Below are 26,279 nucleotides of genomic sequence, written 5' to 3' on the forward strand. Positions count from 1 at the left end.
ACAGTCTACCGAGGGAAACAGTGGGGCGAAGGACCTCCATGACTTTAAGATTAAGCTAGATAAGTTTATGGAGGGGATGGTATGATAGGATAACGGGCTTAGTCAATAGGTCAATTATGTGCCTGGTATGATATAACCTTTCCAGAGGGTTTGGCTGGAGAGTCTTGCCCGCATGCTCGGGGTTCAGCTGACCGCCATATTTGGGGTCGGGAAGGAATTTTCCTCCAGGCAAGATTGGCTATGGCCCTGGAGGTTTTTCGCCTTCCTCCGAAGCATGGGGCAGGGTTCACTTGCTAAGGAGTGGGTGGATCGGCTTATGTGGCCTGCATCTTGCAGGAGGTCAGACTAGATGATCATAATGGTCCCTTCTGATCTTGAATTCTATGATTCTATGATTCTATGATTCTACCTCATCAGTTTTATCTTAACCCTTTTCAAGTCCATAATAAGATAGGAAACTAGTTATTTTCTAACATACTCTACACATTATAAAGCCTGCTCTGTTCTACTGGAGGTACATTATGCCCTCAGTCTTGAGTATAGGGCATGTGCCCAATCAGTAGATTATGACTCCCCACCACCTAATATATTGTATGTACCAATAAAGCTATTCCACAAAATGCAACAACCACAGGTCTCTGGTATGACTTCTATTTTTGAAAGATCTCAAGGAAATGAGTTGACACTTTAACAAGGAACTTGCAAAAAGTATAGGAACTTGTTAAAATGGCTTAGACCATAGACCATTAGTCTATAGATTGCAGGCTGTCACAACCCCCACTTCTGTAAGCGACACTATTGGGATCTAACGGATATCAGTCCTGGAAGCATAGAGGAAGGGTCAGATTTATTTTTTAAAGTTATTTAGGTGCCTAAAGATGCAGATCAGCATCTAGTAGGATTTTCAAACATGCCTGGGTGTCTAGCTGCATCTTAAAGCACCATTTTATAAAAAATCTGACCTGAAGTACTGCCTCAATGTCATAGAAGTGGCCTGGCCAGCGTCGCTTCCTGCAGTTCCCATTGGCCGGGAACGGCAAACCGCAGCCACTGGGAGCTGCGAGTGGCCGTACCTGTGGATGCTGAGGCAAACAAAGCGTCTCGCGGCCCGCCAGGGGTTTACCCTGAACAAGCTGTGAACCAAGTTTGGGAACCCCTGCTCTAAACTGAAAACTGCATGTTTATTGCTATCCTTTGCTTCCTATCTTTTAACCAGTTACTGATCCATGAGAGGTTCTTCCCTCTTAACTCATTACTGCTTACTTTGCTTAAGAGCCATTGGTGAAGGACCTTGTCAAAGTTTTTTGAACATCCAAGTACACCATATCCACTTGATCATCCTTGTCCACACGTTTGTTAACCCACCCCAAAGAATTCTAATATGTTGGTGAGGAATGATTTCCCTTTTCAAAAGCCCTATTGACTCTTCCCAAACATCTTTTGTTCATCTCTTTTATCTGTTTAATCAAATCTGAAGCTGAATTGGAATTAGGGTTCCAGTTTAGATTCAGTGGCATTAAAATCTCACAAGTTGTTTTCAGAATCAGAGCCACAGCAGCAGATCTGGATCCAGTAATTCAAACCTAAGCTTATCTCTTCCAAAATTCAGAAGTTTGGATTTGGTTCCTCTTAACTCTTATTTTAAACTGGACTACTGGGTGGATTTATGTGACTCGTTATGAGACACAGAACCTTTCACTTTTTGGTCACTGAGACAAATCTGGCCCACCTCACTGTGGACTAAAAGTTCCTATAGTCTGACAGCATTCCGGCAGCATAAGTGACACCTGAGTTGGTGGTGCCTGTCTAGTTTCTAATGAATAGTGTCCACCTCACAAATCATCATGATAATCTGGGCATTATTCGTAATTTGTATTACAGTAGCATCTAGAATGCACAACTAAGTTTAGGGTCCTATCAAGCTAGACCAGGAGTAGGCATCTTCTGGCACGCGGCTCACCAGGGTAAGCACCCTGGCGGGCCGGGCCAGTTTGTTTATCTGCTGCGTTGGCAGGTTCGGCTGATCGCGGCTCCCACTGGCTGCGGTTCGCTGTCCCAGGCCAATGGAGGAAGTGGGAAGCGCCGCAGACCGAGGGATGTACTGGCTGCTGCTTCCTGCCTCCCGTATTGGCCTGGGATGGCTAACCGCGGCCAGTGGGAGCTGCGGTCCACCGAACCTGCCAACTCGGCAGATAAATAAACTGGCCCGGTCCGCCAGGATGCTTACCCTGGCGAGCCGCATGTCAGAGGTTGCCAACCCCTGAGCTAGACACTGTACACTGTCAGTCCCTCCTCCAGAGAGCATACACTCTAGACAAGACAGGCAAAGCAGAAGCACAGACAGGTGAAGTGAATTTCCCAAGTTTGTGCAGCAGGACAATGACAGATTCAGGAATACAGTTCATGTCTCCTAATTCCATCTCTATGCCCTATCCATGGACCACATTACCTCTCACTTAGTATTATAATTATTCTACTCTTGTATTATGGTAGCACCCAAAGCCCCATTGGGGATTGGGGGTCTCCTTGTGCTGGGCACTGTACAAAAACTGAAAGACAATCCCTGTCCTGAAGGGCTTACAGCCTAAAGACAAACAGATGAAAGGTAGACGATGTTGATAGTCTTAGCAGAAAATCTAAAGCCAGAGTTGCGGAACACTGGGCCAGCCTGGGAAAGCATGTGAGCCTCCTTCCTATGCTGTACTTCTTCTCAGTAAACCGAGGAACTTAAAAATAGGGTTGCTTTATCATACTGCTAGTTTAATCACATGTATTTGCATCACTGCTCAGAAATTTGGCTCTGTACCTTGCCCTACATATCACTTTGATTATCCTCCTCCATTAGCTTAGTGCGCTTGTTCATCTGGTATCACTAAAGTCACAATGTTTTATCATTCAGTGAAGTGGCTATGATGTCTTATCTTTGTTGATGTCTGTTAAATTAATGTCTGTGTTTATGAGAAGCTTTAGTATCTCCAAAATACTGAAAGGAGATTAATTCTCAGACACAATGAAGTCTGCCTAATGAACTTTTTATCAGAGGCCAATGCCAAATTATACAAAGTGCTTATAGCATTAAATCCTGCAAGGAATTATTATGAGTAATAATTTTAGCAGATTTAACTCTGAATTGATTATAGGAAATAGCCATTTTCTTACAGAAATAATTAATCTTGCTCTTTTAAGAAATCTGCCAAACTAGTTTTGGAAAAGTACAGTATGTGCATAGTTCCAGTCAAGGGTATTTCTGGGTCATAACTTATTCCATGAATAGTCTGATTTCAGACAGGCTAGTTGAGGACTAAGATATATTAATGTAAGGAAGGATGGTATAAATGGCACAGTTACTGTGACAGTTTGTAACCCTTTACAAGACTATGACACATTTTGTAGAAAGCATGCCTTGTGAGGTATCATTCAAAAACAAATAACCTGCTGATCATTAATGTCTGGTAAAATATGTGTGGCAACATCACATGTAAGATTAGAGAATTCCTCTCTATGGTATTACTAGACATCTTCTAAGTCTGGGAGGAGCAGCCACAAACTAGTTCCCCAGAGACAAAAGGCTAGCCAACTCCTCAGCTAGTTGTCAACCAAATTAAATGAACCATCAGCTGGTTAACTGGCCATTCTTTGTCAAGAGAGAGGATGTGGGTGAAAATCTACATCTTGACAAAAACAGGTGGGGGTTCCCATCCACACAGACTTTCTCTTTCCTGAACCTCAGCTGGAGATGTTTCTCAAAGAGGAATGCTGGGCAGTACAGGGAGGTGGTGGAATCTCCTTCCTTAGAAGTTTTTAAGGTCAGGCTTGACAAAGCCCTGGCTGGGATGATTTGGTTGGGTTTGGTCCTGCTTTGAGCAGGGGGTTGGACTAGATGACCTCCTGAGGTCCCTTCCAACCCTGAGATTCTATGATTCTGTGATTCTACATGATGTACATTTCTGGTGAAAATCTGGGACTGGGAATTTGCTGGTGTTTACACTGCACTGTAATGCATGAATGGCTGGATATAGCACTCCCTATAACTGGGAGTAACTTACATTCCGAAGGCTGTGTGAGAGCAGACCAGGAGTGATAGTTCTCACAGGCACCTCAGATTGGGGTACTGAAGGGACACAGCTATTTATCAATCCAGATTGTATCCTGGGTAATGTCACAGTTATGAACATCAAGGGGTTATAAGCATGAACCCCAAATTCAGGGAAGAGATGTTATTTTCTATGCTTCACAGAAGAATAGTTTTCATACTTGAGAAACAATGTATTGATTAAATGCAGACTCTTGCAGACAGGGAATTCTCTGATGTCATCTGGTGTATAATGAAGTATGGAGTTAACTTTATGTAACCCTTATGTCCCCAAGGATGGACAAATCTATTGATTCCACCTGTCTCATCACTGGCTCACCTTTGGAACAGTGGGCTATGAGTTCTCTGTGTGCCTTTTTATCCCTTCAAAAGCAACCAAAGGGATGTGTCTGCTCCTGTTACTGGAAGCCAACTATCTGCAGTCAAGTCCTTTCTTCCAACATGAAAGGTCTCTGCTCAGTTCACTTTTCTAGATGGTCCCATGATGTGTAAACTATCCAGGGCTTGCAAGTGGATGCCCTGGCTTGTCAGACTTCTTTCCCAGCCCTCACAGGTTATTTGCATTTTAGGCACCTGAAAAAACAGATATTTGGGACCCTGGTGAGTGGGGACCCTTGTCTCTGGAGCTTTCAAAATAGCAAGGGCCTACCATTCCATAAGGATTAAATACAGGAAATTACATGTAGAATTAAGATGTAAGGTAGTATACTCACCACCCATAGCACCTCTCATGTCCTCATCTGTAGCACCTCATCTGCTTCTCGCTGGATCTTCCATGGCTAGGTCCTCTAGCCAAGTCACATAAAGTTCAGTCCCCTTCCAAGTTAACAAAACGTCTAAGTGAAAGTCCACAGTAAATATCCAAATAATTCTTCAACCTCTGTCAGGCTTCACCAAAACATTTTTAATGGCTCTCCCTCAGGGCTTCTCCCAAAGAACCCTAATCTACTCTTGCCTTGGGGTTTCCGTGACCCTTCCTCAAGGGTTAAACGGGGACCCAGGCCCACCCTCTACCATGGTTTCCAGACCAATGACCATGTATTTAAGCAACTAGGTCTACTTTCTCAGACACACTGCTGGTCCACCTCTACCTATAAGCCCCTTTATGTTAAACACAAGCTGTGGGAATAAGCACAATCTCCCTTTGGTTCTCAGGCCTCTGGCTTCTCCCTAGATTCTCCCAGCTTCTCTTTTCTCTACTGAACTAATCCATTTCAGGCTTCACTGATGCACTTTTAACTGACCCTGCCTCAGAACATTCTCCACAAGAGCCTGACCAGCTCTTTGTGGGTTCCTCTCTATGGAAGAATCCTACCTCCCCTAAAGTTTCCTAACTAGTGAGCTTCCGCTGGTTCCTTATATGGCCTAGATGCCTAATGCTCCCTACCTAGCTCTGCCCCCTCTGACCACGAGACAGTCACTCAGTCACAGGTGCACTAACTGGCTCTTAACTCCTTGCCTAACAGGTGATGGAAGTAAGCTGCATCACATAGGGTTTTGAAAGTGTTCTGGCACAGACCTCTTGAAAAAAAATTGTCGGTTTGAGGAAATTTTGTTCTTAGATGACCATAACTGCAACATGTCAAGATAATAGTTTCCTAGCAGTAAGTACAATTTTGAAGGAACAGTAATATCAGGAAATGATTAAAATAAATCTTACATTCCACTTAAATACTGTGCTTTTACATTACAAATACTATGCTTCTTTCATCAAAGTAAATCAGAGTGCTGTACAAAAATGGGTACTTATTACTGTGACAGACGTGGCGCTGCTGCGTAATAATCTAAGAATACTGCTCAGCAAGAATTTTATGAATACTGTGTTGTCAGTGAGGTAAAGTTACTGTAGAGCCATGGTGCATTACTAAAATTTCCTGTATGAATGTATTGATGTAATTTATATTGGAAATTCTAGAATGTTTACTGTGTGCCTATAATGCTTGAATTCAAGGAAGATTTTCCCCAGAAAGAATACAACAGCCTCAGATAAGAACATGCCTCATCATATATTTGAAAGACAATGGTCAAAAGTTTGGCTTCAGGTATCTTACATTCTGTCTCCAGCAAGTTTCAAACCTGTTCTGACAGTGCTAAGAACTAACATCACAGGCCTATAAACAGTTACAAAAGTGACTTGGTCTCAGGATTAAGGAGTGATCAAAAGGACTGTTAAATGACTTTCTCCCTGAGACTGAGAGAGAAATTGTGAGTTAAGGGAACAGACTAGGCCTAACATATTTTAGAAGTCTTCTGGGGGAGGGGCTACAAGAAGTGTAGACCTACCTGAATCCTCATGTGGAAGATGGTTAGACAACAGGTAATCCACACCTGCATGTTTATTAAGAGAGGTTTTCTCTTCAGTGCTTTTGAGCTAAACACATACTTTACTTTAAAGAAGTTTGGCTACTGGTTACCACTCTCATTGCTCCCAAAGAGAACAGAATTTTGGTCCAACCCTAAGTCAAGTCCACCTGAGATCATCACAGCTATCTGACTGCAACCCAAAGCCCAGGGTGAGAGTGGGAGAATTGCTTGATTCCACCCCAAGACAGAGATTGCAACTAGAGGTCTGAGGTGGAGATGTGTCCTCAAAGTGATCTGAAGGGGTCAGAGATGTAGTTAGCCCAGAAAATTGACAATTACACCCATTTTACAGATAAGGAAATTGAGACTCAGACAGCGGAATGTGACTTTGGAAGGTCACACACCAAGTCAGTGTCAGGGCTGTGATTAAAACCTAGGTTTCCTGATTGTTAGTCTTCTGCTCTATCCACTAAACATTATTGATTTCTTAATTACAATGCTAATATTTCACTTAATCTCTGCATAAGACCATGCTATACAAACGTATATCTTTTGGAGGTTAATATATAGTTAATGATAACTGCAGAGCAACTGTGTTTCCTACAGTATTTTTTTTTATTCTTAAATATAGACTGGTATCCTCATGTAAATGTTTTTAACAGTTATTTCCACTTCTTCTCCTCAGTTACTTTAGTTTCTGTAGGTCATAGCCTCTTAAAGTGCTAATATACCTCTGCTAGTTGATATCTCTTCCTGATTCCTCAAATGGAATTTTCTTCTTGAGTCATTACATTTGGTTTTCCTTACTTCTGCATCAGGTGATACCTCATTACTACATACATTAACATTGTAAATTCACTGAACCTCATATTGGTGATCTTACATGGTTTTCCATAACCAAATATACTACTATGTTTAATATGCTTACAAAAAATAAAGATTTGCAGGTCAGGAGTCAGGTGCTAAAAAAAACAACGCAAAACAAAAAACACTAAAACACATTTATTTTGTTCAGGCGAAAGTTTCTACCGCTTAACTTAAATTAAATAAGCATTAGCAAAGATAGTCTCAACTGTACATTTTAGAGTTCAGTTGAAATGTGACAGGTGGGCTGTTCCGAATAATTGCTTTTTAGTTTTAAATATATTGGATCACAAGTATTGGAAAAATGGAGATAGATACCTTTAGCTACAAATATATATAAGAAGAATTCACACAAACCTTTCCTCAGCTATTAAGCCTGAGGGAAGTAGAATTTGAGGGCCTAAATGTGGTTAGCTTTTATTAATTTTAGGGTATATGTAGACTCTGGGGTTTCAGAGCCTGGGCTTCAACCCAGGCCCAAACATCTATACTGACATTTTATAGCTCCGCAACCTGAGCCCGAGTCAGCAAACCCACGCCAGTTGTGGCTGTGCAATGGGTCTTTTATCACAATGTAAATGTACCTTACTTTCATACACCTCTGTTTGTTGTCTCTAGCTAGGACCTGAAGCAAGGATGTCCAAAGTCCAGGAGATACATTGTTCTTCTGAGATTTCTAGCCCTATTTTGCAGACAGAAGAAACTCAGATAAATATATAAACCTTTGGGGTTATATCTGAACTAAACCTCCCACTAGTTTGCATATGCACACCTGGTGAAATCTATATGTAAATCCATATGCATTCATGGTTATAATTAGAATATACAGTGATTGATACAAAACTACAATGTGATGTGATTCTGCAACTCATCATCATAGCATCACTTTGCAGCTATGGAGGACTTAAGCTGCAAATCAGCATCCCCGTCCTACCATCAACATGACTAAAATCCCTTATTACTGTTGTTCACTTTGTCACCTACAATAGTAAGGTTCTTGTAGTAGTATTTAAGGAATGTCTTGGAAGAGTGCTTCAGCCAGCCAGCTTGCCACCCTTGAATTATACTGCAGAACCACACCAGCAAATTCAGTCCCAGACTGGTCCTCAGAATAGGTGTCTTGTACTGTCCATCTCTTTCATTTTGGATAATCCAAGCTCATAGAAAAGTCATAATTTTATTAATAGAAAATGATAGGCACAAACCTCGTTATCTCAAATGGCATTTTCCAAACACTTTAATCCAAACACACTGGCTTAGCTAAAATAATAAAAAAAGTTTATTAACTACAGAAAGATAGATTTTTAAGTGATTACAAATAATGAGGGATCAGTCAAAATTGGTTACACATAAATTAAAGATGAAATGCAAACGAATACCTAACTTAACCGGCTACGTGAATTTAAAGCAAACAGATTTCTCTCCTCACACACTTTAGCAGTCTGGCTGGATGCCTTTTAGCCAGGTCCCCTTCCTCAGTCAAATATTACTTTTCTTGTCCTTCAGCATTGTGGACAACATGGACATAGAGAAAGAGAGGATATAGGTGATTTGGGGCCTCTGTTCCCCATTTTTATCTCTCTTCCTCCTCTTTGAAAATCATCTCCAGATGAGATTCAAGAGATAGAAAGTCTGTTTGCCAACTTTTAAATTTGTCACTCATACTATTCTTACTGCCAAAGAGTAGCCATTGAACCAGGTGATAGGCCCCTTGCTTATGCTGTCACCTGGCTGAGGTGCTGCCTAGACTTTTGTCTTGGGGGAACTGGTCTGAAGCTGCTTTCCTAGACTTGGAACATGTGTGTAGGAGGTTGGGGCCATCTCTGACTGTCAGTCTTGGAAGGAGGTTATGCACCCTCCCTCTTGTGCCCCTATGAGGGTAATGGTTGCCGGGGAATTAGCAATCTGTGAGACCCTGGCCCTTGTCTCAAGCAGTCTGTATTCTGGAGCCCTGACCCCAAGCAGGGAAGAGCACCCAACAGTCTAGGAGCTGACATCCTCACCTGGCAGATGGCAGACAAACATAGGCCTTTTGACCAAAAGTGGGGAGGCTGCCACCTCAGGGGTTGGGTTGGGTTGGCAGCAAAGATTAGAGGGACGCTGGACCACCATACTCCAATGTAGGGGTCCCAGCCCAAGGCCCTAACAGTGGCTGATGGTTCCACCACTGGGTCAGCAGGGATCCCAGCACAACACACTGACCAATATTCTGGCCACACAACTGGACTATCATCTGGTGTCCCTGGGATACTTCCTACAACTCCCTCGCTGTACCTGTGCATCATGGGTGCCTTTTGTCTCCCCGAGGTATACTGCTATCAGCATTCCCAGCAGCTCCTGAGTTTTCTTGTTGACTGGCAATTCCGGCCATCCTTTTCAGTTCCTCAGTGCTGCAAAGGTCCTCTTCAAGCTTTTGCTCCGGCAGTGGGTAGTAGGTATCCATCTCCTTCACCATTTCCAGCTGAACTGAGCTATAGTGCCCACCTTTTATAATTCCTGTCCTGCCCTACTGATTCTGGTGGGGCAGGTGTGGCTTGCCTGGGTCCACCCACCAGAGGTTAGGCACGGATTCCTCCCCATCAGTCTCAGAGGGAAGCCACAGCCCCTTACTACGATGTCTTAGCAATGTTAGACAGTAGAATTATATAACTTTACATACAATGTTGCTACAGATATTTTAACAGGACAATAATGATCAGCAAATTATGATTTTTCAAATGATATCTTACAAGACATACTTTGTACAAAATTTATCATAGTCTTGTAAAAAGGGTGAACATAAGGGTAAAGACTATCACAGAAGGATCTCTATATGAAAATAAAGAGGAAGGCTATCAATGATTGGTTTGGAATAAGGGACAAACTGTCATGAATGAGGGAATGGTAGGTGGTTCTTGGCAAATGTGTTTTTCTAAAGCCTAATGCTTCTCCCAATCTAGTCAGTTAGAAAAATTATGTTGGGTATAGCTTTAGAACTGTGATGGTGTATAGTTACCCTTCAGTGGCCTAAAGTTAAAACAGAAACAAAAATCTTTAGAGTGTAAATATTGCCATTACTGTATTAGAAGGCAATAAGAAAGATCACTAAGGGATACATTCATAGAAAATTATCTATTGTTTTATTTTAAATAAATTCCTGAAATTGACTATTAGATACCACTATGATGATATACCACATAGGTCTTGCACGCTAGCCACAATTCTGCCCTCTGTTACAACAGGATATGCTGACAGCAGACTTTGGCCCTAGATATACAAAATGCCAAGTAAGCCCTGTGACAGGGTGCTGGGCAGAGGGTTGCTGATTCAGCCCTTTGTCATGCCAGCTCTCATTTAGGAGAATAGAATAGATCTGGCTGGAGATAACTTGGCCCTAATTGGGGAGGCAGAGACAACTTCTGCCTAATTAGCCTGGGGCTGTATAAAAGCCTCAGAGGAAGGAAGCTGGGGGGGTGGGGGGAGCAGAAAGAAAGGGAAAAAGGCAGGGAGTTGAAGCAGGGAGGTAGCCCCTCTTTCCTGTCTGCAGACAGTGAATGGCCAACTGAAACGGTGACGGGAACAAGCCTGTAAATAAACTGCACCTATGGTTACTAACCCCAGGGTCTCAGAGTGACTTTGTGGACCTAGCGGAGGCAGGAGCCAAGGGGGTCCTGCCGCGCTCTGCTACACGTGCTACACATGTCTAGGATCTGTGCCAGAGCAAGTGTTTGGCAGCCTGAAGATGCAGGAGACCCTGAAATGGCTGGTTAAGCAGCAGGAGGAGGTGCAGAAGGTAATGCAGAGTTTTCAGCAAGCCCATCAGCTGGAGAGACAGGCCTTGCTCACCTTGCAGGCAGAACAGCAGACGATTCTGCAGGACTTCATTTGGGAGCAGGTCGGCATCCAACAGCAGCTCCTGCAGAAAGTGGTGAGTCTCATGGGAGGGGATGGTGCTGGGCTTAGGACTGTGCAAAATGGGCCTGACAGATGACACTGATGCCTTCCTAGGCACATTTGAGTGGATAGCCTCAGAGGCTGGATGGAGTAAGTAACCTGGGCCCTGTGACTGGTTCCCTACCTAGCCAGCGAAGCCCAAGCAGCCTACATAGACCTAAGTGAAGAGCAGGCCAGGAATTATGAAGCGGTAAAGGCAGCCATCCTGGGTCATGCGGGGTTGTCTGTGGAGAAATACTGCCAGAAGTTCCAGTTGGCAAGGTGGACGGGTGGTTGCGGCCCCTGGAATTTGCCCCAAAGTTAATTCACTGGGCCACCCGCTGGCTGAGGCCAGATGCCCAAACAGTAGGGGAGATCATGGATGCGCTCATCCTAGAGCAATTTTTACAGAGCCTCCATGAGAACATAATGTTGTGGGTCAGGAGTCACCTCCCAAATACTGTTGAGGCATCTGGAAGGCTTACAGAGGAGTACGTGTAGAATGACTTCCCTGTTACGAGAATGTGAAGTAAATAGGGTAACGTCTAAACAATAATAATCTTGCTTCTGGCCATGTTTTTAATTTAAACATGCTAAATAAGCAAGCAAGAGAATGTAAGTGAAAGCACAAGGCTGCACACACAGACACCCCTCCCCACTCCCGCGCGAGCTGATAGCCTTGCCTTTCCATAACAAGCAAAAGTAAGGGGGTGTAATCGAGCAAGAGGTTGCTATGGTAACCAAGCAGCTGGAATAAAAGAAGTGGTTAGAAAAGGCAACGTCTTTTAAAGGTTGGAAGTAAAAGCCTACTGAGGAAAATAGAAAAGAATATAAACTCTGGTGAGCCAAGTGTAAAAGTTTAATTAGGAAGCCCGAAAAAAGAATTTGAAGAGCAAATAGCAAAAGACACAAACTAACAGCAAGAATATCTTATGTCATCAGAAGCCGGTATCCTGCCAAACAGTGAGAGGGGCCATTGGACAATTGAGCTGCTAAATGTGCATTTAAGGAAGATGAGGCCACTGTGGAGAAGCTAAATGAATTCTTAACATTAGTCTTCATGGCAGAGGATGCGAGGGAGATTTCCCTCAACAGAGCCATTCTTTTTAGGTGACAAATCTGAGGAACTTTCAGAGATTGAGGTGTCAATAGGAGGTTTTGGAATAAATTGATGAATTAAACAGTAATCAGTCACCAGACTAGATGGCATTCACTGAAGAGTTATGAAGGAACTCATATGAAATTGCAAAACTACTAACTGTGGCATGTAACCTATCATTTAAATCAGCCTCTGTCTCAGATAACTGGAGGATAAGTAATGTAATGCTGATTTTAAGAGAGGCTCCAGATGTGATCCTGGCAATTACATGCTGGTAAATCTAATTTCAGTAAAAGGCAAATTGGTGAAACTATAGTGAAGAACAGAATTATCAGACACACACAGTTGAACACCTATGTTAGGGAAAAGTCAACATGGCTTTTCAAAAGTGAAATCATGACTCACTATCTATTAGAATTCTCTGAAGGAATCAATGAGAGTGATCAAGTGGATACAGTGTACTTACCATAACAATGTTTCTTAAGCAATATAAGCAGTCATGAGTAAGAGGGAAGGTCCTACATGAGAAGGAAGATAGGCGGCAAAGGGTAGGAATAAATGATCCATTTTCAAAATGAAAAGAGGTAAATAGTGGGGTTCCCAAGGTTCTATACTGGGATCAGAACTGTTCAAGATATTCATAAATTATATGGAAAAAGAAGTAAACAGTAAGGTGACAAAGTTTGCAGCCAATACAAAATTACTCAAGATAGTTAAGTCCAAAGCAGATTGCGAAGAGTTACAAATAGATCTGGGTGACTGAGCAATACAATGGAAGATGAAATTCACTTTTGATAAATGCAAAGTAATGCACTCCGGGTAACAATCCCAACTACACATATAAAATGAATGGATCTAAATTATCTGTCACCACTCAATAAAAATTCTCAGAGTCATTATAGATAGTTCTCTTAAAACATCTGCTTGGTGGGCAGTGGCAGTCAAAAATACCTAACAGAATGTTAGGAACAATTAAAGGTCTAGATCATAAGATGGAAAATATGACAGTATATAAATTCATTTATTATAAAAATACATTGAATACTGCATGCAGTTCTGGTCATCCCATCTCAAAAAAGATATATTAGAATTGAAAAAGTACAGAGAAGGGCAACAAAAGTGATCAGAAGTATGGAACAACTTTTGGGTAAGCAGAGTTTGAATGAGCTCTACCCTGACATCTACTGGTCAGCTATGGAAAAGGACTTCAGGATCTGATCTCATTTGAATAGACACACCCACCCTGCCTAAGTGCTCAACATGATGGGACTGCTTGCCCAAATGATCACTTATGGCTGGTGTTGGATCTCCAGTCTCCTTGTTATTGGGGCAGGAGTAATAAAGGGTTGTTATCTTTGTGTAAGCCAAGGGCAGCAGAACTGTACCTGGCATACCTCAATGGAGGGACTCACCCTCAACTGAACGGCACTTGTTAGGCAGGGGACATTGATTCCAAAGCCCAATGAGTTAAGAAAGGGTTGGGACAGGTACTTGTACCTGGTGTTCTGTGCCCCATTTAAGGGTCTTAGATACCATTTGACCCATTCTCTCCCCCCATGGTATAATAAAAGAGCTAATTTAGACTCAATTGAGAGTTTTGTTACATGCTGCAGAGCTGAAATCACTGATTCCAAGGTCTAAGTATTCGATTTACTTTGGTAGAGTGTCTCTCTTGCAAGAGACTGCCAAGTGTGCACCAGTAGTGAGGCTCCCCCACTAAGAGCTGAAATCACTGAAAGCTGTGTTAAGTGGTGGCCCCTGGGTGGCTGGCCACAGGGTGGCTGGCAGGGAGGGCCAGAGCTGAGGCAAGCAGTAATCAACCATTGAGGTGATGAGCGAGTGCCTGAGCAGCAGCATGTGTAAGGTGCCTCGTACCTCTTCCACCCAGGGTGGGAGGTGAACTCTGCAGATGAACCTCTGAACTCTGGGGCTGCAATGGCCAAGGACAGCAACTGTGAGTGGGGTGCAGAGAAGGGATGGGAATGTTAAAATGACTTTTGGGTTGCTGGACTTAAGAACCTGAGGGGAAACGGTCACTGCCCAACTTACTTGGGTGGGTCTTTGGTTCATGTTCATGAACCCTAGTTGCAGTGTTTTCCCAAATTAATGCTGAGTTACTTCCCTCCTTTTACTAAAATTTTTTGCTACACTCAGACTCTGTGCTTCCAAGAGGGGAAGTATTGCCTCTTAGAGGTGCCCAGAGGGTGATGTGTAATTGTCCCAGGTCACTGGGTGGAAACTCAAGCTGGTTTTGTGTTGTATTGTTGAAAAGGAACCCCTAGATACTGAACCTGGCCCTTGTGGCTGCTGGCTCCACCTGGCAGAAGGGTTACATTTGTATGAGGAGACATTAAAATAGAAGGGACTGTTCAGCTTAGAAAAGAGATGGCTGGGTGGGGGAGATATGATGGATGTCTATGAAATCAAGATTGGTATGGAAGAAGTGGTGTTTATCCCTTCACATAACACATGAACCAGAGGTCAACCATGAAATTAACAGGCAGCATAAGGAAGCCGACGTCATCAGGATATGTGAAACAAGAAGAACAAAAGATCTCACTGCACAATGGAAAAGTGGAGAGCAAGTATTCCTAGGAAGATCATTTGACAATAGAGCAAGGACTGGAGGTGTTGGATTCATTGTCAGTAAAGAAACAGTCCTAAGGATAGTCAGCTGTGACATCATATCACCCCATAGCAGTTCTCGTATTTCAGATAATACAAAGAAGAATGATTAAAATTATTCAGGTGTATGCTCCCATGCAGCAAGTGGAAGACAAATAAATTGAACATTTTTACCAAGAGCTGGAGGAGGTAATGCAAAAAAGGTCCACATACAGAATTATCCAAGGGGACTTCAATGCAATAGTAGGTGGAAAGGAGAGTGAGAAAGAAAAATATGGGGGGAAAATTGGTAAATGTGTAAGAAGTGATCACAGAACATGTCTGGTTGCATTCACAGAGGCAAACAGTCTCCACATAATGAACATGATATTAAAAAAATAAATGTGTCAGCAGGGGACATGGAAAAGCCCAGATGGAGTCACATTGAATCAGATTGATTATGTAATGATGGCTACAAGAATCTTCTATGATGTAGCAATAATAGGAGAATGAATCATTTTCACAGACTCAGACCATTGTATATTGCACACAAATCTATGCATTGACAATATCTATGAAGACAGAGAGAAGAGTTAAGAGAAGCCAGAAACCGAAGCAAAAATGGCACTTCAACTAAGCAGAATTTGCACAGAAAGTGAGTGAAATGGATCTCAAGTGTAAGGTCAACAAGGATAATCGATGAGGATGACAAACAGTTTATCTCACAGATAATCTCGGCAGCTAAAAAGGCAAGGGCTCTGAAAATGCTGGGATGCAAGCAGAGGATCAGTGACAAAACTGTGAATCAGATGATGAGGAGGGCACATATGAAATTAGAAGAAAAGATGGGCAAAGAATACAGAACACTGTGCAAAGAAATTAATGTGAAGATCAAAGAAGACTACAAAGACTTTAGAAAGAAGAAATTGAGAGGGGCGGCTGAAAAGAACGAGAGTCTAAAGAAGGTAGAAAGAGATGGTAGGCTGGAACAGATTATCCTGGAGCGCTGAAAGAAGAAAATGGTGAAAGGACATCAGAAAGGAGCCATCTACATCAATAGAAAGCATGTTCCAGATGCATGGAAGAAATCAAAAACAATACTATTGATGAAAAAAGGTGATCCAGAAGAACTGAGCACTCCTCTCACAAATGTATAAAAGTCTTCACCCGCATCATACTCAATCGGATTAAGAAGGATCTTGAAATAAACGAAAGCAGAGAACAAGCTGGTTTCCACTCAGGTTATTTGACAATTAATCACATCCACTCAGTTTGACAACTCATCGAAAAATGCAGGGAATACAAATTACCATTGTGTATTGCATTTGTCAACTACAAAAAAGCATTAGACTCAGTAGAGATTAACATTGTACTCAACACACTCAATGAAATTGAAATCGACCCGAAGTACATCCACCTGCTGGAAGAAATTAACCACAATTGTTTGACAGAGATAACATTATTCAGTGTCCCCTGCATTATTACTATATACAGAGAAGTCAGACAAGGCAACATAATCTCACCAAAGCTGTTTTTAGCAGTACTGGATTCGCTGTTCAAGAAATTGAACTGGGAAGAAGGAATCAGAACTGATGGAGAACAGTTAGCATAACTTCTCTTTACTGATGACTGTGTAATACTGGCAAAGGACACAGCAGAACTGGAGAACAAATTGCAGCAACTGCAAACACTTTTGCATGATATCAGGTTGGAAGTGAACATGTCCAAGATGAAGTGGATGCGTAATGAGCATTGTGCAGAAGGAATCATTACTGTAAATGGGAAAGAAATCAAAGAGGTTGCTAAATATATTTACCTGGGTCAGTAGCTGAGCAGAGGCAACTCATTTGAAGAGGAATGCAGTAGGAGGTGAAAGGCGAGGTGGGCAAGTTTAAACAAAATAAAGACATCTCTAATGGATGATGAACTGCCCACGAAGAAAAGGAAAGAACTGTTTAACTCCACCGTGATGCCATCAATGATATACAGAGCAGAAAGCAGGTCAACAACAAAAGCGGAGGAAGAATAATTTGCTGTCACCCAGAGAGCAATGGAAAGGCAAATGTGTAAGATATCTCTCCATGATCATATACCGAATGAGGAGATTAGAAGGTGTACAGAGGTGACCAATGTAGTGCAAGCAATGTACGACGCAAAGCAAAGATGGGTGAGTTATGTAGTCCACAGGCAATACAATAAGTGGACAACCCGCATCAGCGACTGGATCCCCAGAGATCACAAGCGACCATTGGGCAGAACAAAAACGTGCTGGGCCAATCCCGAGACAAAACTCTTTGGCCAGAAATGGAAAGAACATGCTCACAACAAAATAGAATGGTGTGGCATCGACTTGCGTTCATGGAGGGATGGACGAGGACAAGTTGGACAAAGGTGAAGGAGATAAGGAAGTGCTTCTTCACACAATGCACAGTCTATCTGTGGAGTTTGTTATCAAGGAATGTTGTGAAGGCCAAAAGTAGAACTGGTTTTAAAAAAAAAAGTTTATGGAGAATAGGTCCATCAAAGACTATCAGTGAAGATGGTAAGGGACAGAACCCCATGCACTAAAGTTTTACTCTGTTTTGTTTCTGGGTGCAGTTATGTAAAAAAAAACAAAAAAACCTTCAACATTTCTAAGTTGCACTTTCACGATAAAGAGATTGCACTACAGTACATGTATGAGTTGAAATGAAAAAATAATATTTCTTTTATCTTTTTTCCAGTGCAAATATTTATAATAAAATATAAAGTGAGCACTGTAAACTTTGTATGCTGTGTTTTAACTGAAATCAATATATTTGAAAATGTAGACAAAAATCCAAACATATTTATTATAAATTTAAATTGTAATTCTATTATTGTTTTAGAGTGCCATTAAAACTGCAATGAATTGTGACTATTTTTAAATCTAGTTAAATTGTTTTGCATTAATTGCTTGCATTAACTGCAGTTAATTGACAGTCCTGGTCTTTATTTAAAAATATAAAACAAATGTGGAATAACTGAAAAATCACTGCATGAAACTTTTTTTTGTGCTAAGTCATATCAAAATAAAACATTCTTCCTAGCAAAGTATCCAAAAGGTGCCTAATGATGTGGTTTATACTGCTGAGTGGCAGAGAAAGAGTTAACTGGAGCCAGAGAGCAATTAGTGCACTCAGTTTAGGATTAGGCCCTCCTCGCGAGTGTCTGGGTTGCTGAATTTAAGAGTGAGTTCCAGCTGAGAGGAGTGATGGTGGTGGCAACTAGTAGAAGAAGCACTTCAGGGCTGTAGAAGGAGAGAATTAAGTCTGGCATCTTCTCCTGGGAGAGGGGAGTCCTGTTAGAGGGCCGAGACAGACACTGGGGAGCTCTTGGGGTAAGCCTTGACAAATAGGCAAAATGACAGAGAGGTATCCTGCATACTGGGTTTCAGGAGGAAAGACACATGACACACAGAGAGACTTGAGAGACAGTTAGGAGTTGGGAGTCCAGGAACAAACTTCTGGGAGATGTTGCTTGGTACAGGAGCTGAAAAGAACTCTGCGTAGCCCAGGAAGGGTAAAGAGTCTGAGCAGGAGTGACCTCAGAAAGGGACTGGGAGAAAGCACCTAGAGAGAGGCCAACGTAGGAAGTGGTTCAGGGAGGCAGCAAGGAGTCTGTGGGAGCAGACCTGTGCTGCTTGATGCACAGTCCCTAGGTTGGAACCCAGAGTAGAAGGTTCCCTACTGGCCACTGAGGAAGGTAGCAGTGAAAGCCCTTGATCTGAGGACTATTGATTCCAGATTGAGGCTGCAGACCTAGTTTAAGGTCATTGGATTATTTTGTGAGACAATCAATCAGTTACCCTGGAAGAGATGGGACTGAAAGAAACCTGGTCAGAGCATTAAGTCATTAAAAGAAGACAAACATTTCAGGACCAGAATGATTCTCAACAGTGGATGCCAGAAGAGAAGAGCCTACTACATGCCCAGCCATGATGAGTTAGTCACTCTGTGACATGCTGCAAAAAGTATAAAAAATACATGGTTAGACATCCATGCCAAATGTTAGTTAGTATAATTCATAATAGTTTTACTACTTAGAAGCCACCTATAGACTTGAGGTGACATGGGCTAGCCTGGCCTCCTGCAGTCCATGGGGAATTAATCCTAAGGGGCTACCAGGTAGAACAGGGCTCGCCACTTGTGTAGGGAAAGCCCCTGGCAGGCCGGGCTGGTTTGTTTACCTGCCCCATCCGCAGGTCCGGCTGCTCGCAGCTCCTGTGGATTGCTGCTCCGGGCCAATGGGAGCTGCAAGAAGCGGCGGCCAGTATGTCCCTCTGCCTGCGCCATTTCTAGCAGCTCCCATTGGCCCGGAGCAGCGATCCGCGGCCAGTGGGAGCCGCGATCAGCCGGACCTGTGGACGGGGCAGGTAAACAAACTGGCCCTCCCCACCAGGGGCTTCCCCTACACAAGCGGTGACCCCTGTTTGAGAAACCCTGATCTATGGTATAGAAAACAAAAACATAGTCCTCTTTCCCAGAATTATGACACTAGTTTCAGGTGGATTTGAGAAAGCAAATAGTTGTCATAGTAATATCTCATAGCTTGTATAAAAATAGCAGTGAATGTCTCTCGCTCTCTCTTTATTGGTTATACCTTACATTCAATAGCTCTACCAAAATTTTAATTTGGATATTTCTATTTCTAGTCAGACCAATTGACAATTGCAAATATATTTATTCATGTTTAAAAACTGTGTCTATTATTTTCTCAATAATTGCATCATTCCAAATTCTGCTTTCATATGCACGTCAGAAGTTTCTATTTAGATAGGAATTGTGCACTCAGCTGTGGGCAAAACAAGGAATCTGATCCAAATTCCACTGAAGTCTTTCCATTCACTTCAATGGACAGTGAATCATGCCCTAAACTTATACAATAAACACCTCTACCTCGATATAACGTGACTCAATATAACACGAATTCGGATATAATGCAGTAAAGCAGTTCTCCGGGGGGGAGGGAGGGGTACGGCTGCACACTCCAGTGGATCAAAGCAAGTTCAATATAACGTGGTTTCACCTATAATGCAGTAAGATTTTTTGGCTCCATCACAGCGTTATATCGGAGTAGAGGTGTAATATGATAGCTTGATGCTGAAAGGAATTTATAGGCCTGGTCCAAAGGCCACTGAAGACAAGGGTGCCTATAACCATGTACACTGCTACAGGCTGCTATAATGTACGCTAGTTGGCAAAGTTCCCCAGGCAACTGAATGTCAGAGGAAGATCCAAAGCACACAACATTCTAGCCAAACCTGCTCTACACACTTTCCCATCCATGAAATGCCCCTATGGTAAAAGCTACCTGGCTTTATGCATGATGGAATCTCCTCCACACTTGAATCCCCAGCCTAGGAGGTTGTGATAGATCTCCACTCCTTTCATTCCACTCAGTAGTGTACAGGGACTGTAATGGGGAAAGGATACACCACAATCCCCAATTCTATTTATTTGGTACTTTGCCTTATATTAGACCAGGCCTGCACAACTCGTAAAGCGGTGAGGGCCATATTACTCCAAAGAAAACAGGTGAGGGCTGAGCCCCCCCCCCAGCCCCTCCGAAACACAACACCTCCCCCAGCACTGCCCGCCCGATTCGTCATCTCCCCATGAAATAAGGGGAGGGGAAAAGGGGGACAGTTTGAAGGAATTTTCTGGTGCTATGAACTAAGCTGGGGAAGGGAAAGGGGGGCAGTGTGAAGGGATTGCATGAGACTGTCCAACACACAAATGCAGGGGCCGCAGGGAGCCCTGGAGGGGGTGTGATAGGGGCCGGGGAGGGGGAAGGTCCCTAGACCAGGGAAGGGGGCATGTGCTGGCCATGGCTTCCCGCCTCCCCCATTGGCCTGGGACAGCGAACTGTGGCCAATGGGAGCCGTGGTCGGCCGAACCTGCCGATGTGGCAGGTAAACAAACTGGCCTGGCCCGCCAGGGTGCTTACCCTGGCGAGCCATGTGCCAGAGGTTGTGGACCCCTGTTGTAGAGCCTCAGTTTTATGAACACCAGTCTTATGAATGACCATGTTATATGAACCATTTTTTCCTGATGGGGAGGGAGGGAATCAAATAACAAAAGGCATGAAGCCACCTATACATTTGAGGTTGGATTCATCAAGAGTGATGTGTGTTAGCCTGGCCTCCTGAACTCCATGGAGAAGAACAAGAAGTCAATATCCCTTTACGTTGTGATACCTTTAGTGCAGGGGTCGGCAACTTCTGGCACGTGGGCTCGCCAGGGTATGCACCCTGGTGGGCTGGGCCGGTTTGTTTACCTGCCGCAGTTTACTGGCCACGGTTCGCCGTTCCAGGCCAATGGAGGCTGCGGGAAGCAGTGCGGGCTGAGGGATGTGCTGGCCGCAGCTTCCCACCGCCCCCATTGGCCTGGAGAAGCGAACCGTGGCCAGTGGGCGCTGCCATCAGCCAAACCTGTGGATGCGGCAGGTAAACAAACTGGCCCGGCTTGCCAGAGTGCTTACCTTGGCGAGCCGCATGCCAAAGGTTGCCGACCCCTGATCTAAAATTTGCAAAATACTCAAATCATGAACATGCAACATAAATCTTTAGTCACCTTTCCCCTATATTTATGTTTTGGTACAATTTTTTAAGAAGTCTGTGACAAGATGAAAATGTTGAGCAAGATGTGTACTACTGTGGTTCTAAGGAAAGGTTGTGCTGTAACATAGTAGTATAAAATGAAAATTTTAGGAGCAGTCAATTTTGTCTGGAAGGAACAAGTTAGCTGATAACTTGAAATTAGATCCATTATCAAGCACTGTTGTGTGACTTCAGTCAAAAGTAAGTAGTAAAATGTTAAAATCGACACACTATATTATGAGACAGGCAGCCAGTGGAGTTCACCTGGCAGAATGGTAACGGGGATCAGATTTTTTTTTTTTTAAATCAACTACAGTACCTAATGAAAGAGCAGCTGCATTTCATATAAGCTTAAGATGAATCAGGGAAACTGCAGCAGTCCAACCCTAACACAGCCTCACATATGAGCAATTCTGAAAATTGATTTTTTTCTGTTTGTTGACTTTGGATAAAACATACATTTTGGAAGAGCCTAACAAGTTAAAATACAATTTAATAATGTGTATTGAGAGTATGTCTTGTGTGTATCTATTTTTAATTGAAAATAAAATAAGTGTAATTTAATACATATATAAAACTCTAAAAGCTATATGTAGTTATTATAGGTTTACTTTAATGCTATGTAAACAACATTTAATCTTCTTGCAAAATATGCCAGTTTCTCACAGGTTAGATGGCCTCTGAATTTTAAAGACATATTGCATTTGAAATACTGCCTCCTTTATTGTGGTTACATAGATTAAATCTCTCATCCAATTTCTAACTGATACTTTCCTTTGCCATTTATTTCATATAATTTCCCCATGAAATTGTAGGAGGGAGAGTGACAGGTTGAGTATTAACTTCTGAGTAAATGCTTTCAGAGATACTTAATGTATGCCCTTAAGGAGTTAATATGTGTTTAATATTTATAATATCTGAGCACAACTGTCATTGTTGCTTGATACAGTAAAAAAAAGATTGACAGAGCCAGAAGAGTACCCAGAAGCCACCTACTACAGGACAGGCCCAACAAAAAAAAATAACAGAACGCCACTAGCTGTCACCTACAGCCCCCACCTAAAACCTCTCCAGCGCATCATCAAAGATCTACAACCTTTCCTTAAAGATGATCCCTCACTCTCACAGATCTTGGGAGACAGGCCAGTCCTCGCTTATAGACAGCCTCCCAACCTGAAGCAAATACTCACCAGCAACCGCACACCATACAACATAAACACTAACCCAGGAACCTATCCTTGCAACAAAGCCCGATGCCAGCTCTGTCCACATATCTATTCAAGTGACACCATCATAGGACCTAATCACATCAGCCACGCCATCAGGGGCTCGTTCACCTGCACATCTACCAACGTGATATATGCCATCATGTGCCAGCAATGCCCCTCTGCAATGTACATTGGCCAAACTGGACAGTCTCTATGCAAAAGAATAAATGGACACATGAGGAATCATAACATTCAAAAACCAGTGGGAGAACACTTCAACCTCTCTAACCACTCAGTGACAGACTTGACGGTGGCAATTTTGCAACAAAAAAACTTCAAAAACAGACTCCAAAGAGAGACTGCTGAACTCGAATTAATATGCAAATTAGATACAATTAACTCAGGATTAAACAGAGACTGGGAATGGTTGGTTCATTACACTAATTGAATCTATTTCCCTATTTTAAGTTCTCCTCACACCTTCTATGGGTCATCTTAATTATCACTTCAAAAGTTTTTTTTCTCATCCTGATGATAGCTCATCTCAATTGATTAGACTCTTCCTGTTGGTATGCATACTTCCACCTTTTCATGTTCTTTGTATGTATAAATATCTCCTGTCTGTGTGTTCCATTCTATGCATCCAAAGAAGTGAGCTGTAGCTCATGAAAGCTCATGCTGAAATAAATTTGTTAGTCTCTAAGGTGCCACAAGTACTCCTGTTCTTTTTGTCAACACAGGCATTCCCAAAAAGAAAATGAATAAAACTGCATAGTAGGTATGACTATAGGGACAGTTCAGAAACTCCTCTGGTTTGATTTGGTGCTGCCTTCTTAGTTTCACCTAGCTTAGGTTATTTAATATATAAAATACAGCTGGAATTGATGGAGACTTATATGGAATCTGCACATACATCTTGACACTTTTCAGTCTGTACTTATGTTATCAGGCCTTTTTCTCATTTGCTGTTAATTGGTGGCCCTATCTATTACCTAGGACAGGGGTCAGCAACCTCTGGCACGTGGCTCGCCAGAGTAAGCACTCTGGCAGGCCAGGCCAGTTTGTTTACCTGCCTTGTCAGCAGGTTTGGCCGACCGTGGCTCCCACTGGCCGTCCCAGGCCAATGGGGGCGGCGGGAAGCGGTGCGGGCGAGGGATGTGCTGGCTGCAGCTTCCCACCACCCTCATTGGCCTGGGACGGCGCTTACCCTAGCGAGCTGCATGCCAGAGGTTGCCGACTCCTGGCCTAGGATTTCATTTGAAATGTATAAATCTCAAATTTCATGTTTCAAAAACCATAAGCATTCTTTGCTATCTACTATTGAATGTTGTTTTTTTTTTTTTATTTATGTACATCACTGAAGGCCAGATCCACAAAGGGATATAGAGTCCTAAAGCAAAGATTTAGGCACCTAAGCTCCAATTTTGTACATCTCTGTAATGCCCCAAATGCCTGTCAATTACTGCCTACCTTGTGGACCTACATTATTTCTGTTAATGTCCCCAACGTGCCTGTTTCTGCCTCTGGGCATGCCTCCTGCCGACTCAAGAAGATGTTCAGATGTTTATCTCATGCCTAAGACCCAGTATGATTCTCAGGCAGGGGAGCACCCATCTTCTCCTGGTTTATCTTGCCTGTGAGGCTTGATCCAGTAGGTATGATCAGAGCATGCCACACAAAACAGCCTGGAGTAGAGAAGGAGGACTGCCTTCTAATCTTTAGCTCAGACAATAAGGTACTCAACTGAAATGTTGGAGACCCCAGTTCAATTCTCATTCTGCCTGCTGAGAAGGGATTTGAACAAAGGTTTCCCCACTGTTGGGTGAAAACTAAGTTCAATTTTAATTTAGACTTAAACAGTTTTTTAGTTTTTTTATTTTATATGTTTTAAGGTAATGCTCTTATCACCTATGAATTACACATAAATGCAAAAATAGATAAGGCAAGAAAAGATAAGTTACCTTTCCTGGGGATAAGGCAATTATTTTCAAATCTCTGGTCTCTATGTTCTTCCCCTGTGTCTTCTCCACTCTCCTACTGTCAAACACATATCTTTTTATCCCCTGTTCCATAACTTTGCACAGACTTATCCCATTATCTCATTTGTGTACCCATTTAACACACTATGCATAAATCACTATAACTTTAATATTTTTGCTTATCCTGCTAAAATTTACTTGTATCCGCTATCAACCTGTTGCCTGATCTTTAGATTATGTATTAATTATACATAATTAATTACTTAAGAATCCCTAGTTATCATTTTGAGGGTTGCCAGGTTCTTGCCCCAAGATCAGGCCCAGTATTATTCAAATTATTATACAGTTGGGAACCTGATGTGCACAGTTGCAACACTCACACTATAGGAACTCTTCTATATTTACAAATATAGGTTATTAATACATTTAGCACAGTCACAAACACCCAACTCAGTCAGGTAGATAGAGACACTACAGAATGTACCTCTGCACATCCATATACTCACACCATCTCCTGTAGAACAACCTGAAATTTTCACCATCATCTTCCTCCTCACCATCCCCCTCATCACCAGTGGCCATCATTCTGTCACCTCCCAAGGACTACATTTCTCCTACCACCCCTAGACTGGGATGCCACTTTTATAATAGGTTACCCTGACACTGCTATGTTTGATACATATTCAGTAGGGATTAACTTATTATCATATATGTCTTATCACATTTGTTATTTCTGTCCCAACTGGTTATTTCAGTTCTTCATATCTGTTAAGTTTAAAAGCTATACATGGACCTTATGCTTTAGCTCTTCACCATCCATCTAGGTTATACTGTAATATAGGCCCATAAACTTATTATAAAATAATCAAACCCATAAGAAAATAAGAAACTTATAAGAAAACATTTCTGTGGTTGAATTATTTACCTGTGGTCAGAACTTCCCCTTGAACTCTATTTTCAGCTCCCCAAATACTTGGGGTTTTCTGTTGGGCTGTTTATCTGTTCAAAGGTCTCAAGCCTTATGTTAACTTTCTGAAGCTAATGTCTTACAGGATACAGGCCTATAGGTTTCTTGCATTACTGCTGAATATAATGCAAAGCAGTAAATATAACTGTAGTGAGGGGAGACCAGCAGGAGGCACTGTGCCAGTGAGTCATCTTGGGAATTAGCTCTCCAGCATATGGAGCACCTCCTCCTGGCCAGTGTCTCACCTGCCGCTGGCCCCCCATGTCCTTCCCAGATGCCGGTGCCCCTTTATCTTGGGGTGCTGGACCCTGGCAGTGCCCCCACACTGTGGGTCTCCCCTCCCAGGGGATCCCTCAACCCTCTATCCCCACCTTGCCTAGATGGCTACTGCCAGTCATCATCTAGGCTCCACTCACTGGGACAGACTCAGTCTATCAACTACTTATCACTGGCAAGGCAGGTTTTGGACCTGCTGGCTTTCCCTGCAGCCCAGTAACTCTCTTTAGGCCTTGAACAAGGCCTGCAGTCTGGGGAGATGCCCAGTTGCAACCCCAGCTCCTCTTGCCTTTCCCCAGCACTTCTCTACCTCTAGTACCTTACTCTAAGGCAGCTAGGTCCTTCTCTCTCCAC

The 26,279-nt window shown here is 42.7% G+C and overlaps 1 long non-coding RNA gene across 1 annotated transcript; it reads right to left on the reverse strand.

The window, feature by feature from the left end:
- Positions 1-4,418: 4,418 nt before the first annotated feature.
- Positions 4,419-24,738, reverse strand: LOC120385156. Its single transcript, XR_005589339.1, has 3 exons — positions 24,665-24,738; positions 4,807-4,929; positions 4,419-4,666 (listed from the first exon to the last, which is right to left on the reverse strand). It is a non-coding gene; the product is annotated as an uncharacterized LOC120385156 (long non-coding RNA).
- Between the last annotated feature and the right edge of the window lie 1,541 nt (positions 24,739-26,279).

The sequence above is a fragment of the Mauremys reevesii genome, linkage group 1, assembly GCF_016161935.1.
Source record: "Mauremys reevesii isolate NIE-2019 linkage group 1, ASM1616193v1, whole genome shotgun sequence".
In the NCBI taxonomy this organism is placed as follows: domain Eukaryota; kingdom Metazoa; phylum Chordata; order Testudines; family Geoemydidae; genus Mauremys; species Mauremys reevesii.